The sequence below is a fragment of the Diadema antillarum genome, unplaced genomic scaffold, assembly GCF_040938485.1.
Source record: "Diadema antillarum isolate AM-2024a unplaced genomic scaffold, OU_Dant_1.0 scf00000103, whole genome shotgun sequence".
NCBI classification, from domain to species: domain Eukaryota; kingdom Metazoa; phylum Echinodermata; class Echinoidea; order Diadematoida; family Diadematidae; genus Diadema; species Diadema antillarum.
In genome coordinates, this window is record NW_027270992.1 from 6268167 (window position 1) to 6290341 (window position 22175).

The following is a 22175-nucleotide window of genomic DNA, read 5'->3' on the forward strand; positions in this document are numbered from 1 at the left end:
AGCGTGTGGAGGTCGGGGTTGGAGCGGGCAGTTTTTCAGATCGGGAAGAAATTTTGAACCGGTTCAAAATTTCTTCCCGATCTCCCCGATCAAAATTGACATATTTTTAATCGTACGGCAAGCGGGGAGAGCGTAGTGACAGCGTAAACGCAGCGGGGAGAGCGTAATGACGACGTAAACGCAGCGGGAAGAGGGTAACAAGGTCTTTCTGAGCGTAGTAACATCGGCACAAGAACGGGAAGCAATTTTAGCTGTAATTTTCGAAGAAGAAGAAGAGATGAAGAAAAAGAAGAGAAGAAAGCAGCGAAGCAGCTACCCAAAAGGCGAAGAAAGAGAGACTGCACGTGATGCTGAAAGAGGAGGAAGAGGACATAGCAGAATTTTGAAGAATATGAAATCATCTACAACTGGAGGAAGACGGACTATAAAAGCAAGGACATCAAGAAAAATCCTTCGAAAAATCAGCACGTCTTTGTTTATACAATGCATTGCTGCAAAAGAACCGTGAGTTGAGGAGGCTCTTCAAGTTCAAGTTCAAGTTGATTTATTTCACTTCACGTCTTCCAACAAACAAATAATAAAAAATACAAAGAAACACTCATATACACAGACGTCATGAAATCAGTACCACAATGCGATGAACAGAATAACATTGTAAAAGAGATACAGGCAAATCATCAACAGAGATACAAATAACAGTTACGTCACTGTGGTAAATGCATACAAAATATTGCTGGAAATGGAGGGGACTGCTAAAAAGCAGAGCTTGTAGTATCAGAATGCAGTCCCCTCATAGAGAAATATACATAATTGCAAAAAACAACAGCAACAAATTTCCCTAAGCGGTAGTAAAAAAAAGACAGAGTAATACACACATACATGCACACATACGGACGCACATTAACAAACACATGGCGGCTCTCTTGTAAGGAAAAAATTGATGAGAGGATAGAAAGATATAGTAGTGAAGAAGGTAGTAAGTCCGAGGTGGACAAGGGGGGGGGGGGGAGGGGAAAGGAGAGGGAAATGGTGGGTCATAACCCGGGCACTGGAGGCACAGAAGCACGGGCTCACTGATGAAGAAAGAGTAGTGAGAATAACGAAGCAACAACAACTTTGAAAATCAAAAGTAAAAAAAGAAGAATGAATCTTCGAGGTCCACAGTATATTTCTTCGGTTCTGCATGCTAATAAGTTGACTGACTGCTGACCCACAGTCGAATCGGGGTACATCGGGGCACATCGGGCACTTTTCAGCTCTCTGAACGGGGTAAGAGCGTGATAAGATCGTATAGATCGTTCAGAGCGTAGATACAGCGTGCATTGATCGGATAACATCGGCAACATCGCACTAACAGCGTAGCTACATCGTTCTAAAGCGTACGGGCAGCGGCAGAGATCGCTATGTCTAATTCCCGATCATCGTAGTAAGAGCGTAGCAAGCACTTGGTAGTCGTAACTGCAGCGTACTTAGAGCGTTCTAACATCGTACTGTGTCCAGATCGGCTCAGGTTTTACCCGATCCTTCCCGACCTGAGAAAATTGTCAAATCGTAGCGAGAACGGCATAGTGGAACGGGGGCTTAAGTAAATCATCCCAAGAATTTATAAAAGAAAATGATTTCATTCTTGCAAACACGAACCTCTATTTTGGGGTCTGTTACTGAGTGTAACAATGAAAAGGTTGCAGTATACACATTACTACGTGTGGTACTACAATGGGCTACATCAGTACATGTGTATGTATATGTACGTATAAAGCATTGAGTCTCCCGTATCCGGCCAAATCCCTTATCCGGATGAGCCCCGGTCCCGACTTGTCTGGATACGAGAGGTTCAACTGTATCCGAATTGACCCGGTTCGAACCGCATTGACTCGGATCAACCCGCAGCGTAAAACCGTATGGACCCTTGCCTTTTACCGCATTGCCTTCATGCAATGGACGATGACAAGGTTTACATTCGGGTCGGTACGGGGGGTCGAAGTGTGTTGACACAGGTCGATAGGGGTCGAAAAGGATTCAGTTAAGGATATAATGCGGATTTTATACTGTTCGATACGGGTCAATACGGGTCTCCACGGCTCGAACCGGGTCGATACTGTTTTAATTCCTTATGGACCCGGTTCGAAATCCGGCCGTGTGTGACTGTAGCATAAATTACCCTCCATTCCGGGACTAATCCAGCTCATTTTCACCCGGATCAAATCTGTTTTGTGACCCGGCCATGTGTGACTGTAGCATTAATGTACAAAAAAGAAAACCACATGGCTAGGTTATCTTCCAGAGAATGCACAAACTTCTAATGCACAGGTTGACATTAATGTGTTGTTTGCAGCCGAAATCTCAACATGTATGCATTTAGAAACCGTGAACATTGAATGAGTACTCTCCCAAAAGCGAAGACGCTGTCTTGGAGAGGGCTGTGTTGTGCAGTGTGCTGTAGCATGTGCCCATGGTGATGTGAGCTCCAGTGTGTCTGTACATTGTGCATGTACACATTGTGTGCAGGTGCTTGGTGCAGATGTGCCTCTCATTACAGCATCTTGAGGGTAAGGGGCAGAGCCATCTGTCTTATGACAGGTAGGGCTGCACTCCTCCAGGTCATCAAAGTACCTGATGTTACTACTTGTACTTTGGCAGGGAGAGTGTTCCAAATTCCCATGCCTCTGGGGTAAAAATTGTAAGTAAAGGTGGCAGTTGACTCTGGAGTATGGTTGGTGGTGTGAAAGGTTGTGGTTCCTTGTATTGTCTTGTGCTATGCTGATTTCTTCTGGCATGGCTACTGTATGTAGACAAAACCATAACGCAGGGCTCGACACTAACGGTGGCCCGGTGGCCCGGGGCCACCAAAAATGAAAGTCGGGCCACCAAATTTCAAAAAAGGGCAAATTTGGTGGCCCGCCTTGGGCCACTAAAATATTTTGAAAAGTATGTCAATAAATTCGTAACTTTTTGCGCAGGAAATTAGCAGTTAAATTTGTTTAAAGGATGGATGAAAAGGACTGAATGAGTGCCTGAGAGTGAGTGTTACAAGTTTGTTGAAGTTTATTTATGAATAGATATGTCCAACTTCTAATTCCTACTTGACTCATTAAAAAAAAAGGACTTTTAATGTCTTTTATTGTTTTTTGGGGGGACACCAAATTTTTCTCTCGGGCCACCAAAAATTTGAAATTTAGGATTTTGGTGGCCCCATCGGGCCACCAAACAAAAAAGTTAGTGTCGAGCCATGCATAATGGATCTTGTACAACATCTCTCACTGAGGGAGGATGCAACGATGTTGTAGTGTATCCCAGCAGAGAGAAGAGAGCATAGAACTGTCACTGGATTCCCTTGAGTAGTCTTGGAACACAAATGTGGCTGCTTGGTGCTGGATATTTTCTAGAATCAGGGGCCCGTATTCTACTGTAGACCAAGGTTAAGCACCCGAAAGATTGTCAGTTAATAACAATGGAAACCATTCTAAAAATGAATTTAGAAATAGGCCTAGGGTAGGGGCCTATTATATCAAACCCTGTCTCGATATTATTAGAAGTAGATTTTACCTACCGGTACCACATAACCTAACTTTAAGATCTAACGTCAGTCCTAACGTTACAATTGTAGTCTAGCTATTCGAATAGGTCTAGGTAATACTAGGTTCTCTAGTCTATGCCTAACCTTCGTTAGATCGACCTCAGGCTCTACTCTCCAGACCCCCCCTACCCCTAACTGTTACAGAGTTCCATGGTCTAGCTAGTCTTCAGGTTATTTTCATCGTAAGGTCTAGACTAACGCTATAATACACAGGCAGTACTACTAGGTAGTAGTAGTAGTAGTATTTCTAGATATCGAGTCTCTTCTAAGCGAAGAGTAGTGCTTGTCTAGCTTGCAGATACTCTTTGCTTCTAACGTTTAATAGTAAGTGCACAAGTACACGTAGGTGTATCTCGTGTGTACACGCGTGTAGCCGGCAAGCTAGCTGCTGTATCCAGCCAGCCACTCGTTTTGTGCCATTGGCATTGATCTGTGTGCTGGTACCCTTACCAGTCATCGTTAGACTCGATTTAAACTCGAAATAAACCTCCTCCTGGGTAGGTTTAATTTAAACCCAATTTAGACCACAGCTGGACTTAGTAGAATACAAATTAAACCTGGGTTTAAACCTGGGTCTAAACTGGTGGTTTAAACCCAGGTTTAAACCCCCAAAACCCACTTTAGACCCAGGCGTGGGTTTAAACTCGGGTCTAAGTTTTTAGCAGAATACGGGCCAGGCTGTCTTTCTGGGTATGTGGATTCAAGGTGCAAGTTGCATACTCGAGCTGAGGTCTGACAAGTTGGTTGTATGCAGCTACCTTCACTTTCTTGTCACATTTGCCTAGAGTTCTCTGAATGATGCCAGGGGTTCTGGAGGCCTTAGCCTGGGTTTTCTGGATGTGTACACCCCAACTCAAGTGGTTGATAATCATGATACCTGCAAGATACTTGCAGGATTTTGTCTTTGGTACATTGTACCTCTTGTCTATGCATGGTGTAGGAGAATGTCATTGGTTTATGCTTGAGGGTGTTGGTCATGTGTGCACACTTCTTGATGTTGAAGTAGTGGTGGGCTATAAATGGGTGATGTTTCAAAATCCTTAGGGTCCCTGCTTATTTGAAGCAGCTTGTCGTACTGAGCATTTTGACACCTTTCGTTAAACAATCGGTTGAAAAATGAGATGGAGTCGGCCAAAAAACTGATTTTTTTTTTTTTGGGGGGGGGCACAAAATTACTGTCTCGCGTCGTCAAAATATAGTGAAAAAAATAATAAATTCACTATCCAAAGGAGTATGAAGATGATTAAAGTGTCCAGATATATGTTTTTGAGGTCAAGAAATTGGTTGCAAATGTCAGAAACCCTTAATATACTATAGAAAGCATTCAAATTCTCAAATTGTGCTCTTTTTTTGTGGGGGGGGGGGGGGGCATAGGACTATGTTTCGGCCCATTTCCAGTATTCCAGTCACCCAACGTGCACTTTATCATCTTCCAATTGTTGTCACAGATTTATAAATTTGATGATACTGAAGATATAAACAACAGTAGAATTTAGGTCAAGAAACTGATCGCAAATTGTTTTAAAGCCCCAGTTTGCTATAGAAAGCATTCATTGTTTCTCTTTTTCTTTTTTTTTTTGGGGGGGGGGTTAGTGGTGGGGTAGACTCTAAGTTTCATTGTATTTTCTGTCCATAAATGACCCATCTCAAATGTATAGACTGCAGATTATGATCACAAGTTTATGATCGGCAGATTATGATCACAAGAAAATAATTCAACATTACTTTCCCTGATAATATCAAAGGGAGAGTGGACATTCCTTGTTGTTAACTTCAGCAGTTTCAGCAGTGGCCTATCTTTCCGTCTTCATCATCTATCACATGCCGTAGAAAATAGGCAGAACATCACAAGGTTGTAGGTTGAACTATACACAGGCTTTCAGAAGCTGGTGACAGATTCTGTTTCAAAGAATCTCCACACTGAAGAATCTGTTGCAGTTACCGAATTCTGTGGACTTGGTTTTCCTACAATGTATGCCAAGTGCTGTTTCTCAACGTGGAGAAGGCAACTCAAGTAGAACCTGTTCAAATTCTTCCACAACTTCACAGAGATCTAGCAGCTCAGAAAGTGAATACTCTCCCAGGGTTTCATGTGACATTCTAGCTATTTCAACCAGAAGAACCAACATTAACTGTTGAGAAACATCTCCTACAAAATGTACATGTATGTACAGTACTGTGCCATACAATTTATGCTGTGTCTGTGTTGCATTGCAACAAGGTGGCGAATGTAGATTTGGGGCACAGTTTGATCTTACATCACATGTAACATCTCTCGATACCCTAAATGATGAGGAGCTTGAAGGTCTACAAACTAACAATTTGGATTGGGAGAGAGACCTTGCAAAGTTTGACAAGCTGGCAGCAAGATCCGCATCCTGCTCATGTATTCAAATTGGAGTGTCATACAGAAGGCACACTTCTCATTTCCAAGCACGATCTCACTTAGCCAACCATAACCAGATTTCAGTAACAGACCTGAAAATCGTCTGACCCTCATTTGTACAATACTTTAGAGTCCGCCACAATCAGTGCATTGCCGGACATGCCCATGGAAAAGGATATATCAAACAGTTGTACATGTATGCAACTGATTCTGAACATCACTGAGGTTCAACCTGCACCTTCAAAGTTGAAAGTTGCAAGTGGTGCTGCTGAACCAGATATTGTGGTCAATGAACCTTGTGCCTTTATTTGGGATGTTAATAATGTCAGACAGTGGTACCTCAGCACATGCCAAAATGACAATGGAAAGGGCACCATACATGTGTAGTAGAACATCTTATAAGATGTTGTGATCCTGATAATGGGTTACATTGGAGATGCCCAAAGTGACATGACATACAGACTGTAAGTGTCCTGCAAAATATACCACGCAACAGCATGGGACCATGAGACCTCGAAAGTGTACCATGATATTTGTGCTTGACAATTACCACACAATAACTTTGTTGATGCCCTGTTCCAATCATTCCATTGAGTAGAGAGGAGAATAATCACATCATTATGGCAAGCAAATGCAAGTTTGATAACAAATGGAACTGGTAATTTTTTACGCCGGTATGTGGTGTCCTAGTGTAACTGTTGCAGTTGTGAAAGCAGTGCTTTTAACAGATTTTTCATTTTCAAAATTTGAATTGCTTGAAAGAGCATACCCTTCCTATATCTACTGTTGTTTATATCTTAATTATCATCACATAAGCCTGTGACTACAAAATTTTGGAAGATGGCAAAGTGCATACGTTGGGTGACTCAAATACCAGAAATGGGCCGAAACTTAGCCCTATGCCCCCCCCCCCCCCCAAAAAAAAAAAGAGCAAAATTTGAGAATTTGAAAGCTTTCTTTAGTATATCAAGGATTTCTGACATTTGCAATTAATTTCTTGACCTCAAAAACATATGAATATCTGGACACTTAAATCATCTTCATACTCCTTTGGATAGTGAATTTATTATTTTTTCACTATATTTGACCGACGCGCGACAGTAATTTTGCGCCCCCCCCCAATCAGTTTTTTGGCCGACTCCATCTCATTTTTCAACCGATTTTTTAATGAAAGGTGTCAAAATGCTCAGTACGATAAGCTGCTTCAAATAAGCAGGGACCCTAAGGATTTCGAAACATGACCCTTTTTTACCCCCTGTATAGCCCACCACTAGTTGAAGGCCATGTCCTATGTCTCTGCCCATTTTGTTATGGTTGAAAGGTCTTTTTGGAAGAGATCCTGATCATATCTTGATGTGATGCATCTGTATACATACTACAGAATCATCAGAAAAAGAGCCGGATTGGTGATGAGATCCCATCTCGACTGTCATTACCAGGAAAAAGGTTGGCCCAAGGACTGACCCTTGCGGCACTTACAATGCACTTGTCAAAAAGGTCCAACCCCATTGCCCCTGGACATGGATGCGTCATGGTCGTTTTTTGGACGCATCCCTCAGTCACTTTTTTTGACAGACAGAACATTGAAAGTGATGCACTCCAAAGTAAAAATTTTGTCACACATCCATAAATATGGAAGTGATTTTTACATGCATTTTATTCAGGCATATTCATTTTCTTTTGGTTTGTAGACATAATTTGTAAATGTTCTAGTTTCCCTTTATACCCTGTACCGTAATCAGTCACTCTGCCACGATATAATCCATATTCTGTGTAATCCATACATACACAATGTATGCCTGCTGTGTGTGTGCCAATGTGCGAACGGCATGCTGTGTGTAATCATGTTTCTTTCTCTGTTGAATGCAATACATGTAGCTTACAATGTACATTCGATAAAGGAATCACTGATGTCCTTTACAAGCAGAAAATAAACGACTGTTAAACATTTATGAAATAGACTGAGAATTAATCATAATAAAATAGACTGAGAATTAATCAGAGCAACTTCATGGTTTAGAGCTAATCAAAGTTCTGTGGAATTTTGAGAAGTATCACACAGTTTTGTTGAGCTTCAAACCACAAGAAACATTCAGCTGTGAGATTGTCAAGAAGCTCTCACTCAGCTCTAACATTTGGCTCCAGCATGCACACATGCTTGTCTTTGCCACTGAGATCCACAACACTGCCACTATCAGCAACTGTTGCTTCCTCGTCAACTCTTTCTGTTAGCTTGGTGTGATAGGTTGGTACATGTTTGCCACTTTCATTGGTAGCGGCACAAGTTCACGATGCCACTTTTCCATTGAAAGGAATTTGTTTTATAACTCGTTGAAAACGAGTCCCAAGTAGACTCGGGCAGGTGTCTATTGGAAATGTGTGTTGTAGCAAAATCAAATCGTCCTCAACGTGTTAATCCCATTGATATCTCTTCAACTTTGGGACAGTCATTCATCTGAAAGTTGCATTAGATTAACCCATTGAGGACAGACCGATTTTTCTACAACACGCAATTCCCATTATAGACACTTGGCCGAGTGTATTCGAGACTCCTCCTCAACGGCTTAATTCATGATGTATTAATGGGTTTACAAAAGTTTTTCTGAACAAATAGGGTGATTGTCAACATTTGAAGTTAAAAAGAACATTTAGCGTGCAAGTGAAGTCACATACACAGTGCATGTGCTCAAGACTTTGACTCTCACACAAGCAAAATCAGAAGTTAGTGTGTCATGAAGTTGTTCCAAAGTTCTAAATATCTGAGTACTTTTTGGATAGAGTTGTTAGCCCCAGTTGCTTGGAGATCTCAAGAAGAACAGTTACAGTACACATGTACTCATCTACTTATTATTGCAACTAGTCTGTGTAAGAGCAGTTTTGATCTTGACACATCTGTCTGATAGTGATTACATCACTTCTTCCCAGCATGCTAAAAAGGAAATAATTTCTGTGACTATGTAACTAGCACATATTAAACTCATATACAGAGTCTAGACCTTTGTGTGGTGGTGAAAATCACTCATCGGATATGTTGGCTGCTCATCCTTTAAAAGTTACATTAGATTGCTGCTAAGATACCATATGTGTGTCCTCTACAAATTGGGCATGTGATATTAAACATCCAAATTGTTGCATGAATTGTTATTGCCACTACCCAATGAACCCACCCTTTTGTCGCAAGAAATTAAGAATACAGCACATAGATACCCATCTGAAAGGGAATTTTGAACATAAAACTTCTTTTAATCCTCAATATTAATGTCTGTGACTTCCACTGTACCAGGGAATTCCTCCCCTACCTGGCACACACACCACATTGACACACACACCATCACTATCCTGTTGAAGACGAATCCCGAGTATGCTCAGGCAGGTGTCTATGGGAAATGTGTGTTGTAGCAAAATCAGTCCATCCTCAATGGGCTATTGTACTTGCTGTGGTATGCTCCATTTCCTCACCTATAGCGATCAAGTCTTCCTGGAGACTTCACACTTGGTTAAACCTGAGTTTCACACCTGTGAAAGGGGACTTTGCTTGCCATTGTTAATGTGGCTTGATCATAAAATACTCTCTCAATCAATCTTTGTAGGGTGCCTTTGTTTGCAGCACGCTTTTAAACTAAAGACCAGGAAAGAGTGCACTGACTTGTAGACAAGTTAATTGATGGCTGAGTGGTTTAGACGAGCTTTTGAATGAACATTTCATTGCTTTCACAGGGGACTTTGAAAGCAGTCTTGTGTCATGTTCTACAAAATTAAAGTGTCTTTTTTTTTAATTGTCAAGGCTAGACTTTATGAAATGGTGGGATGCAGTCACTACACTGTAGACAAATGGTCTCTGCAGTGCTACTTTAAATGCAAAACTGAGAATATGGCATGGCATGTAGTTTGTTGCTTCCTGGATCCATCCCCTTCTAATATATTTGTGTATGTGGGTAATTCCATCAAAAAGGGTCCCACTAGTTAAATGCCCCTTCTATTTGCTTCATATTCTCATTGCTTAAAAATTACATACCCTAAATCAATTTTACTTATGAATACTCTTATTCAGGTAAGTATCTTCCTTTTCAAAGTAAAACATAGAAATTGCTTCTTCAAAGTTCCACATGAATTTTGACAAAAAGTGCAAAATCACAACTTTTTGGGCAAAATTGTGTGACATTTTACTGTAACACCAGTTAGACAGATTTACAGCTTGTTTGTGGATTAAACTCTATTTTAAGGGGTCAAAAATGATAAAAGACGAGCAAATTTTGAACACTATAAACAGGGCTGCACACTGGCGCCGGTCCGACGGTCAAAGACCGGCAAAAGTCACTGTCGGACCGGTAACTTTTCAGGAAATCCACAAGTTACCGGTCCGACATGACCAGTAAAAAAAAAAAAGCATTGGCGGGGTCAGTAGAAAGAAAAAGATAAGCCCCGATCAGGGAAAAACAGAATGCAAGATATTGCACTGTTGTACAAGTTTTACGCAAGTTTTCGTTTTTGTCTACCGTTACAATTTGTAAAGTAAACATATACTAGTTTTGAGCACTAGCGGTCGACCAGTTATTCGCACTCGCTTGCGCATTGGTGCTGCCCACGCACTGCCATGCCATGCAATACATGCAAAGGATGTACGGTACAATGTAACTGTTGAAATGCATGTATTGTAATTCCCCGATCCCCGTCTGTTTGTTCGTTTGCTTGCGATCGGCGGTCATGCCAGACAAGAAGCATTGATAGAAGCGAACGCATTTCTGGGTCATTTTACTCATGATTTCTTTAAACGCAAGATCCATCCGATCCCGGCTTCGCAGCTGCGTGGCAGTTGACATGTTAGCACTAATTTACTTGTGCCGATTTTTAGAAAAAGTAAAAACATATTCTATATTCAGCGATACAGTAAATGAATATTTTCATTCCTTCAGAATGGTCTCATAATGAAGATAGGCGCGAAAAGGATCACGAAATCGGCCCTTACAAAATGTGAAGAGATAATACAAGGGAGAAAAAAAAAATCATGAAATCATCGCAGTCCCGCTTTCATATTTGAGGTAGAAATCGTCCCAAAAAGGATCATGAATTCGGCCGCGTCGTACACCTTTCAAAAGTTCATGTACGAAATGCGAAGAGATTATAGAGGAGAAAACAAAAATAAGGACACATTAATTTGGTGCGTGCATCATAAAAGATTAAAGCCGAATAACAATTCATGAAATCAACGCAATCCTGTTGAAATTTGAGGAAATAAATAGGCGCAAAAAAGATCTCGAATTCAGTCCTGCATGCCGTGTTGGTTATCAAAAACGCATGCACAAATGCAACGAGATTATCGGGAGAAAAATAGAAAACACATTTTTACCCTTCTGGTGCGTGCATTACAAAAGATTACATCCGAAGTAATTCATGAAATCGCCATTATTCCGCTGATATTTGAGGTAGAAATAGAAGCAAAAAGGATCGTGAATTCGGCCGTGTCGTATACCTTTTTAAGAACGCATGTACGAAATGGGAGGAGATAAGCGGGAGAAAAATAATGGACACATTTTCAACCCCTTTTGGTGCTTGCATCATATAGATCACTGTCGAAGAGTAATTCATGATATTATCGCTATCCCGTTGAAATTTGAGTAAACAATAATACTGTAAATGTGGAAATTTTCGCGGTACATTAATTTTCGCGGATTTCGCGCTACGCTCGGCTAGCGCGAATTCAAAAACGCGCGAATATATCTTCACAATTTTCTATGCACATTTTGAACGGGATGAATTGTGTGCGCTTCATCGATGATACTGCTACGTAGTACAGCAATGTACAGGCATGTTTACGCTACTAGTACTGTGCGAAGAGACGATACCCTAGATTGCTGTGTACTGTGTAGCATGCATGTGTGCACCGCACGCACCGATGCTACAGTCCCCGTGACTACGGTACTACAGTCACAGCTGTACTACGTATTTGAGTGCTTGTACTCGCAGTCGAGCCGCTCGCTACGTCGCTTGTCTTACGCTGGCATAGCAAGCTACAGATTGTATGTAGCAGAGGCTTTGGATGAAAGCAGTGAATGTGTACTACAGTAAAGTAACCTGCTGCGGAGCGCGAATTTAAGAACCCGCGAATACGTTTTCGAGCCGCTCAGCGCGAAAAATTAATCGCGCGAAAATATTGACGTTTACAGTAGGCGCAAAAGAATCTCGAATTCGGCCCTACTTGCAGTGTATAATTTTGAAAACGCATGCACAAATGCGAAGAGATTATCGGGAGAAAAATAAAGAACCCATTTTCAACCCTTCTGGTGGTGTATCACAAAAGATTACAGCCGAAATGCGATGAAACATTTTAATATCGCAATCCCGCTGATACTTGATGTAGAAATAGGCGCTAAAGGACCGTGAATTCGGCCGTGTCGTATAGGCCTACCTTTTAAGAACGCATGTATACGATATGCGAAGAGATTATTGGGAGAAAAATACAGGACACATTTTCAACCCGTTTTGGCGCGTGCATCATAAAGATTACAGCCGAATAATAATTCATAAAATCATCACAATCCCGTTGAAGTTTGAGGAAACAATAGGCGCAAAAAGAATCATGATTTTTGGTGGTGTCGTATATCTTTTAAGAACGCATTTACGAAATGCGAAGAGAAAAAAATAAAGGACACATTTTCAACCCATTTTGGCGCTTCTCTTTCATCATAAAAGATTACAGCCGAAGTAATTCATGAAATCATGGCAATCCCGCTGATATTTGAGGTAGAAATAGGCGCAAAAAGGATCATGAATTCGGCCGTGTCGTATACCTTTATGTACGGAATACGAAGAGATTATGGGGAGAAAAATAAAGAACGCATTTTCAACCATTCTAGCTGGTGCGTGCATCACAAAAGATTACAGCCGAAGTAATTCATGAAATCGCCACAATTCCGCTGATATTTGAGGTAGAAATAGGCGCAAAAAGTATCATGAATTCGGCGGTGTGGAACTTCTTTTAAGAACGCACTTACGAAATTCGAAGAGTTTATCGGGAAAAAATAAAAGGACACATTTTCAGCCCCTTTTGGCGCGTGAATCATAAAAGATTACAGCCGAAGTAATTCATGAAATCGTCACAATTCCGCTGATATTTGAGGTAGAAATAGGCGCAAAAAGTATCATGAATTTGGCCGTGTGGTACATCTTTTAAGAATGCACTTCAGAAAAGTGTAAAGTTTATCGGGAAAAAACAAAGGACACATTTTCAACCCCTTTTGGCGCGTTCATCATGAAAGAATACAGCCGAAGTAATTCATGAAATCATCGCAATCCCGCTGATATTTGACATGTTTGAGGTACAAATAGGCGCAAAAAGGATCGTGAATTCGGCCGTGTCGTTTTCCCTTTATGTATGGAATGCGAAGAGATTATGGGGAGAAAAATAAAGAACTCATATTAAACTTTTTTATCTGGTGCGTGCATCACAAAAGATTACAGCCGAAGTAATTCATGAAATCGTCACAATTCCGCTGATATTTGAGGTAGAAATAGGCGCAAAAAGTATCATGAATTCGGCCGTGTGGTACATCTTTTGAGAATGCACTTAAGAAATTTGAAAAGTTTTTCGGGAAAAAACAAAGGACACATTTTCAACCCCTTTTGGCGCGTTCATCATGAAAGAATACAGCCGAAGTAATTCATGAAATCATCGCAATCCCGCTGATATTTGACATGTTTGAGGTACAAATAGGCGCAAAAAGGATCGTGAATTCGGCCGTGTCGTTTTCCCTTTATGTACGGAATGCGAAGAGATTATGGGGAGAAAAATAAAGAACGCATTTTCAACCATTTTAGCTGGTGCGTGCATCACAAAAGATTACAGCCGAAGTAATTCATGAAATCGCCACAATTCCGCTGATATTTGAGGTAGAAATAGGCGCAAAAAGTATCATGAATTCGGCGGTGTGGAACATCTTTAAAGAACGCACTTACGAAATTCGAAGAATTTATCGGGAAAAATAAAAGGACACATTTTCAACCCCTTTTGGCGCGTGAATCATATAAGATTACAGCCGAAGTAATTCATGAAATCGTCACAATCCCGCTGATATTTGAGGTAGAAATAGGCGCAAAAAGTATCATGAATTCGGCGGTGTGGAACATCTTTAAAGAACGCACTTACGAAATTCGAAGAGTTTATCGGGAAAAAATAAAGGACACATTTTCAACCCCTTTTGGCGCATGAATCATAAAAGATTACAGCCGAAGTAATTCATGAAATCGTCACAATCCCGCTGATATTTGAGGTAAAAACAGGCGCAAAAAGTATCATGAATTCGGTCGTGTGGTACATCGTTTAAGAACGCACTTAAGAAATTCGAAGTGTTTATATCGGGGAAAAGATAAAGGACACATTTTCAACCCCTTTTGGCATGCGAATCATGAAAAATTACAGCCGAAGTAATTCATGAAATCGTTACAATCCCGCTCATATTTGGGGTAGAAATAGGCGCAAAAAGTATCATGAATTCGGCCTTGTGGTACATCTTCTAAGAACGCACTTACGAAATTCGAAGAGTTTATAGGGAAAAAATAAAGGACACATTATCAACCCCTTTTGGCGCGAGAATCATAAAATGTTACAGTCGGAGTAATTCATGAAATCGTCACAATCCTGCTGATATTTGAGGTAGAAATGGGCGCAAAAAGGATTGGGAATTCGGCACTGCATGTCGTGTACCTTTCAGAACGCATGCACAAAGAAGAAGAGAGTGTCGAGAGAAAAATAAAGAACCCCTTGTATCGCGTGCATCAGAAAATATGTCTAGAAAAAGTCACAAACGCTGATACAATCTGATTTTTGTTCAGGTACACTGTAATTCACGAACAGACATTCTATTTTTTTTCTCATTTTTTGTAAATTCTTGTGCAATAAATAATTCAAGTTTTAAAAAATGTACATGGGGGGGGGGGTACGTCCATAAAAACAAGAAAATAAGTTTGCAAGTAATTTAATGTTTTTTTTTAGGTTGCCGTTGTTGACCGGTAAGTTTTCTGTTCGGACCGGTAAAAAATGGTAAAACGGGGCATCTACCGGTCCGACAGAGACATGTTGGACCGGTAGAAAAAATGGGTTAGTGTGCAGCCCTGCTATAAATATAATTCATGCATCAATTGATACACATTTGCGCACGTAAATCCCAAGAAAGACGTTTCACGTGTAAGTTTTGGTGTCCCCATAATTGCTTACACGAGAAACCTTAATTTATGAGTGTGGAATCCATATTAAGGACCAGTGTTGAACTGTTTGTTGTTATTTTGGTAGCAATCACATAGTTTAAAAGATTTCAAGAGAAAATTGGGGTAAAATAAATAAATTTGAAAAAAAGACCAAATTATAATTTTCACACACATGGCTTTGGTGTCCCCCTAAATATTACGTCAGGGCACAGTGATAGCTAATTTTTTGTGTCTTAAATCACAACAATAATTGCTCCTCATTGACGTATTTTACAATGTTGCTGTGGTTTCTTTGTAACAGGTATCAAAAATTGACCACTCTATTAATTTGAAAAAAAAAATGCAAAAATGATATTTGGTGTCCCCCTTACACAAGAAACATTGAAGAATCTTTTTCCTGGCCAAAAATAGGGGTTGTTTCATTTTTTCAATAGTATAGTTAATTTCTTACTTCAGAATAATCACTTCTATTGAAACAAGCATAGAACTAGCTTGAAATATGTGGTAAGATGCCAAAATGGATGGTTCACTGTGTAAGGGGGACACCAATGGTGTCCACTTTACATGGTGAACCAGTTTTTCCCCATACACTGCAATTTGGTATGCTGACTTCCTTCAATTTCAGTTTAGAATGTTAATTTTCAGTCAGTTTTCAAAGGACTTACTGAATATGAATGTTTTTTAAAGTTATGTTGTACAAAAATCTGATTTTCTGATTTTATTGGCAAAATAGGCATGTCACAAAGTGGGTCCCTATTCTATGGAATTACCCATGTGTGTGTGTGTGTGTGTGTGTGTGTGTGTGTGTGTGTGTGTGTGTGTTTTCCAAGCTGGGGGTGATGGGGAGGGGGAGTAAGAGAATGTTGGTACAAAATTTGAATGGTTAAAACCAAACAGAACTACTGTCTCAAACTCTCATTGCTATTGTACACAGATGACATGCCTCAGGCAGCGATAGGGTTTAGTTGGAATGGAGAAGTGAAAGGTCTCCTTTCCACCTACCTGGTTGGAACAGTCTGTCCCACTCTTGCCAAGTAAACTGTATTGGAAATGTGTACTAATGATTGGTTAGGAAAGTATCTTCCTTGAAAATCAATTATGGTAACCTGTACCTGTCTGTCATGTTGATATGGTGGACACTTGTAGAGGGAAACTGCAAGTGTATGCACCTGGAGAACGTTTCTGTGTAGAACATATCTATTGATTTTTATTGTAATTATGAATTTTATTTATTTTTTTTTTTTGGGGGGGGGAGGAGAGTTTGATGTGTTCAAACAAAGCACTTGTCGAGCAAAAGAAAGAGGGATCAATGCACTGTTAGGAGTACAACAGGTAATTTTGGTTTAAAAATATCTTTGAGTAATTAATCACTCTTTTTTTTTTTAGTCAAAAAATGTTATAATAATTGACTGCTAGTTTTGCTAGTGCATGCGAGTAGGTAAAGGATGAAAAACAGCTTGCAACTTATATTTTTAAGAGGGCTCACTTTACTGTTTGAAAGCCAAAATAAAGAAGCATATAAAAAGTAATGTCTAGAGCAAAGCAAACAGAACAGGAATAAAACACAAAAGCCTTGATTATAATGAAATATGAATCAATTTTCTAAATGGCATTATACACATACACACATTCAGGGGTCATCAAAATGATATGAAATTCATGCAGTTGTAAAGTTCCAGACAGGTTTTCTACTGAATGAGACACAACGAGTATTTGCTAGAAACATCCTGCCTTTGCTTGTATGGTCCCACAGCACACTTTTATACATTTAAAAAACATTGAGAAGATAACCTGAGCAGTGGAAAGGTCTCCTTTTTTAATTCATCCAGTCCCACGGATCATATTCATGTTGTTATCTGAATTCCAAATATTTGTTATTGTAGTGTAAACAAAACCCTTTCATTTGATCCCGTTTTTGTTCAAACATAATGGTTTCTGTTGGTTACATAATTTTCAAAGCTTAGTCAGCGCTCACTTTAAAATTGATTGTGAAATTGAAAACACATGACTTACGAGAAGAGCTCTTTTAGTCCTTGATTCTCCATTTAGCAAATTTGATAAATTTCTTTTTAATTTTGTGCAAAATTAGTCTTCCCCCAATGTAAACACTTGGAGGAAAATCACCTAGATGGAAATTTAATAACACATTGAGGTTTTAAAATTTCTTCAGCTAAATTACCACAACCTGATAGGTTACACTTTTCTTCCTTTATCAGTATTAGAAATCTCATGTTCTGTTTTAATGATAGTGTCAATGTTCCCCCCCCCCCAAAAAAACCACACCATTATACATGTTTTATACTGTATACACTGTACATGTAAAGGACCCATAAAGCTTATTTTTGCATTCTAGAACCTACAATGTACTCAGATTGTACATTGTTACAGACTCTTCCATACAGTTATACCTACTCAGTGCATTCACGTGGCTTTCACTTTGGATGCATCATTTTTTGCAATATCCGGCAAGCCTTGAACAAACTTTGTGGTTGTCTAAAAGATGATACAGCTGTACCGGTACATATAGTAGATCTGTGTTTTAAAGGGTTGTTCATTTAAGATTAAAATCATGTTAAAGAATTTTAGAAACAATATTTTAACATCCTTTTGTTTAGATTTGTGCAATATAAAAGATGTGGCTTCCACTTTGGATGCATCAGTTGTTGCTATGTCAGGCAATCCTTGAACAAACTTTGTGATTGTTTTAAAGAATATAGATGCGTTTAAAAGGGTTAAAATGCATTCAAGATTTTAATCATGTCAATGAACAGAGCTATAAAACGTAATATTTTCCAATCCCTTGTTTAATGTGTATATGTAGTAACTAGTATAAAGGGAAATTTGCAAAGTATGCCGCTTTGAAAGTTTGAATTAAGTCTGTTAACTCTCTCATCAGAGCTGAGAAACAAGTTTACTTTGCTGGACAAAGTTCCTGGTGCAGTGCTAACCATAATACTCTCCCAAGTTTAAGATTTTCAACAATTTTCAGACTTCAAAGAATATGGATCTTGATAAATCCCTGATACTTTAATAGTAGATTTTTATGGTCCCAAAGTAATTGTTGTTGTTGTTTTTTTTTCATGTGTGTGGATTTGTTCAATGGAATCTTAGAATTGCCTGATCAGGCCACCAAAAGTAAACCTTTTTTGGAAGTTTGGTGGCCAGGCATCAATTCTTAATGGCCCCAGGCTGCTGGGCCACCACTAGTAATATTAAGCCCTGCCAGTAGAATGTGGTGTCTTCTCGGAAACCATGTGATCAGCTATCAAATCAATTTCTTTGTGCTCTTCTTAACTACTCACTAAAAAGCATATATGTCAAGAGAATTAGTTACAGCATAATAAGAGTGCCTTGATATTTCCATCTTCACCTTCATATGCATACCGCCCTCGGAACATCTGGTTCACAATTAATAGTAGAAGTTTGCCTCAACTTCAGGATTGCTGTTACCCTCCATTCACCATCTCTCTAATATAAAAGGGAGTCATCATGAGCCAATATCACAAGGTCATATTGCATGAAGGTGTCAAGTATTGATAATTTGAACACAGAACATCTAGACAGCAAATATTGAACAAAAAGTACAAACCTCCGGGGATATTGTGTGTGCAGATAAATTAATTGCATTTAAACCTTTTTCTGTGCAATATTTGTAACGGTCTGTGTTCCTTTCAAGCAGGGGCAGTGTTTGCAGAGATTAAATATCTGTAAACGTGAGATAGTAATGATAACCGCCCTGGACAGCAGCTGTGCAAACCTGGTCCAGATCGGTGTTTCATTTTTGTGAAACAGTAACAGCGCATCAAAAAGTGCAAAGAGACGGAATAATGCATATTACACAATGCGATGTTATGAGTTTTTGCATTGTACAATGAGGCTATCAGTGTCTTATTGTCACAGCCGTTGCATTGAACAGCATCATGCGTACAGTATCAAATTTAGCAAGAGGGTACTGGGTATGAGGTACATTGTACATGCTGTACAGTATGATGTACAATGTACAAATGTAGAGATGTGGTCACATCATGTATTGTTTAAATATGGTCTTTCATTTCCTTTGTGGTGTGTTGATGTGCATCGTATGATTCATATTCCATAGATCTTTAAAAAGCAGAGTACCTTCAGCCTATTGTATTATGAGTGGTGTTCCAATGTTTCTCATTTATCATTCTGAACTCTGTGTAAAAATGTTCCATTCTGCAATTTTTAAAGCACTCTAAGACTCGTGGGAAGGGCATATCACACATTAATTGGATTTGTAAAAATTGTATTGTATTTGGGTTAACCTGGTAATAAATACCTGTGAAGCAAAATGTTTAAAAGCATAACAGGTGTCATGGAACAACTGAATCAAAAAGAATGATGTACATCATTTCCATCTAATTATGATGGTCTTGAATTTTGCTTAGGTACTGATGCCTCTTTCATAGGAAACTGGAGTTGTTTTGTTGCTAAATCACTAATAAAAAGTACAAGTCTATAAGATCTTTTTCTTACCATGAATGGGAGAGTTGTAAGGCCTCTCCTAAGTTTACCTACTAGGTGGTTGTGACCAGCAGTACATTTCAGTGAAAATGCAAAACTAGTGTAAATTTTCCATATATTTCAAAAGCCTGTAGTAGAAACAGACAAGGAATGAAAACACAACAACAATTATTCACTGTTTTGAGTACTCAATGATTGAAAATGTAATGATGTGAAAAAAAATAAAGCATGTTTCACGGCCATTGCACAGTTGTGAAACACAAAATGCAAGCATTGCTTTTGATGTGATAGATTGGAAAATACTGCCTGCACTTGTGCGTTATGCATTTCTGAAGATAGATTTTTATTAGTAGATACTACCCCTAGTAGTGCTCATGCAGTTTGTCCGTTTGTTCCTCTTGTCTCTCTTATAAGTTACCATCTCTTTTCACTCCATGCCTCAAAGAATTTGAGTTCTGTTTTGTTTCTGATACCTGTCCACTTATAGTTAGTTCCCTCTCCTACTTTGCTGCCTCCGTCTCTCTCATTCTCTAGCTGTATCTCTCTCACCTTTTCCGTCAGTCGTCTCCCCACCCCCCTTTCCCATTTCACTTCTCTCTCTACCTGTCTCTTTGGCATCAGTTTCAACAAATCTGACTGAAGTCTTGTTTTTTCGAAAATCCGCCTTTGCCTGAGGAAGAAATTAACTTCTTGCGCATTGTCTTACAGATCCTGTTAACCCAGATGGAAATGACGGCCTCTTCCCGGCCACAAGTAACTGCCGCACTGTCCCTCTTCCTTTTTGTTTTACGCTCGGCAAGATCCTTCACTCCCACTTCCCCACAGAGTCTCTAAGATGTATACTTGATATTTTTCATTTTTACTAGCAAATGAGGACCATCCATCATTGCCTCTCCCTTCTCCCTTCTTCTTCTTCTTCTTCTCCCTACTTCTTTTTTTCTTCCCAAACTTTGTATTTAAGCGTTCCTCGACGTTTCTTTATGTCCTCGTTTTTTTTTTCTTCTTTGCATACGATTGTTCCCTCGAGATGTTTTTTCCGCACAGTTTTGGACAAACACGGGCCATTTGATGGAACAGTTCACTTGCTCCTCCTTTGTATTCTGGCCCGAGGCATCAGGATCTAATGGCCTGCCAAAACCACGCTCGCCGACAAGGAACAACACAGTGCTAACGAAATCGTTCCGCCATCGACAAGATAACATCTCGCCTTCCCCAGATACACATTTTCAATCAAGATGTTAATTATCTGGCATTTCTGTGCAAATTTCTTAAATTACTTCCTTGTAGAGCCGTTGTGCCTGGATACAAGGAGGATAAAAAAGTATAGGAAAGAGAGAAAGAGGAGAGAGAGAGAGATGAAAGAGAGAGAGGGAGAGTAGATGACACACGCTACAGAAGAATCAACACCACGGAATGTCTTTTGAATAACCAAAACGCGTTGAGTCGTGGAAGTTTAACGCGATCTGTTAAGGGATGGTTTAGTGTTACCGTCCCGCAGAACGTGAAATCGTCGGAGGGTGTAATAGGAGTGGTGAGGCAATTATATGTTACCGATTACCTCGCATCTACTCCTCTCCATTTAACATCATCTCCGCTGTCATGAGTACACCCGTGGACGGAGGGAAAAGATGGAGATGCGGGACGCGAGCAGTTGCTGAGCTGCACTTTTCGCCACCGGCGCAGAGTTTGCCATTTTTTCTTCTTCGCGGGTCTCCTCGGGGAGGGCCGTGGCAGATGAAGGAATAAAGCTGAAGATGCACCGAAATGAGACTCGCGCCAACGACACTCTCGGGGCTTCCACGCCAGCCACCGACGGACGGTTATGACACAATTTTTCGGGCTGTCCAATTCCCACCGTCGGGAGAGGAGGAGGGAGTGAAATTCATGAAATGCATCTGACAAGTTGGGCAGGTTTTGATCAAGTCGGTAGTTGACCTGATGCATGCAATCATATGGATGCACGTAGGTACAGTCATGGATGACAAAGGAAAGAGAGGTCCTAGTAACAGTTATTCATGGACAGACTGAAAAATCATGACAGTCAGTGAGAGTAAACGTCACAGTGTCTTTCATATAATTTGCTAAAATAGAAATGAATCCACTTGATAGAAGACAAAAGTGTTGATTTACATGAAAGGGATAGATCAAGTCACCAATTGTTATGTAGAATAAAGCGTACATTTGCATTAGAAAATTCCTGCGAGTAGAGATATGCTAATGTGATGACCTGAAGAAATCAAACACTTTGCAAACGGTGTAATGGAGTTATTGGTTCTTTGGAAATGTTCCCACTTTCTTCCTTTTCTTTTCACAGTAGCTTGCTGGCTTCCTTTCTCTCTTTATAGTCTCTCTTTCCATTTTCTTATCTCTTTTTTAAACCTCTCTTTTAGTCTGCATCGATTGGAAGGTCTATAACCACCATTATAAACACAGCATGGTGATACATCATGCACAAAATCGTCTGAACCTGTTAAACACTTGTGCATTTCCCACAGCTCTGGTTGTGGAAGTGGACTGTTTCAATTA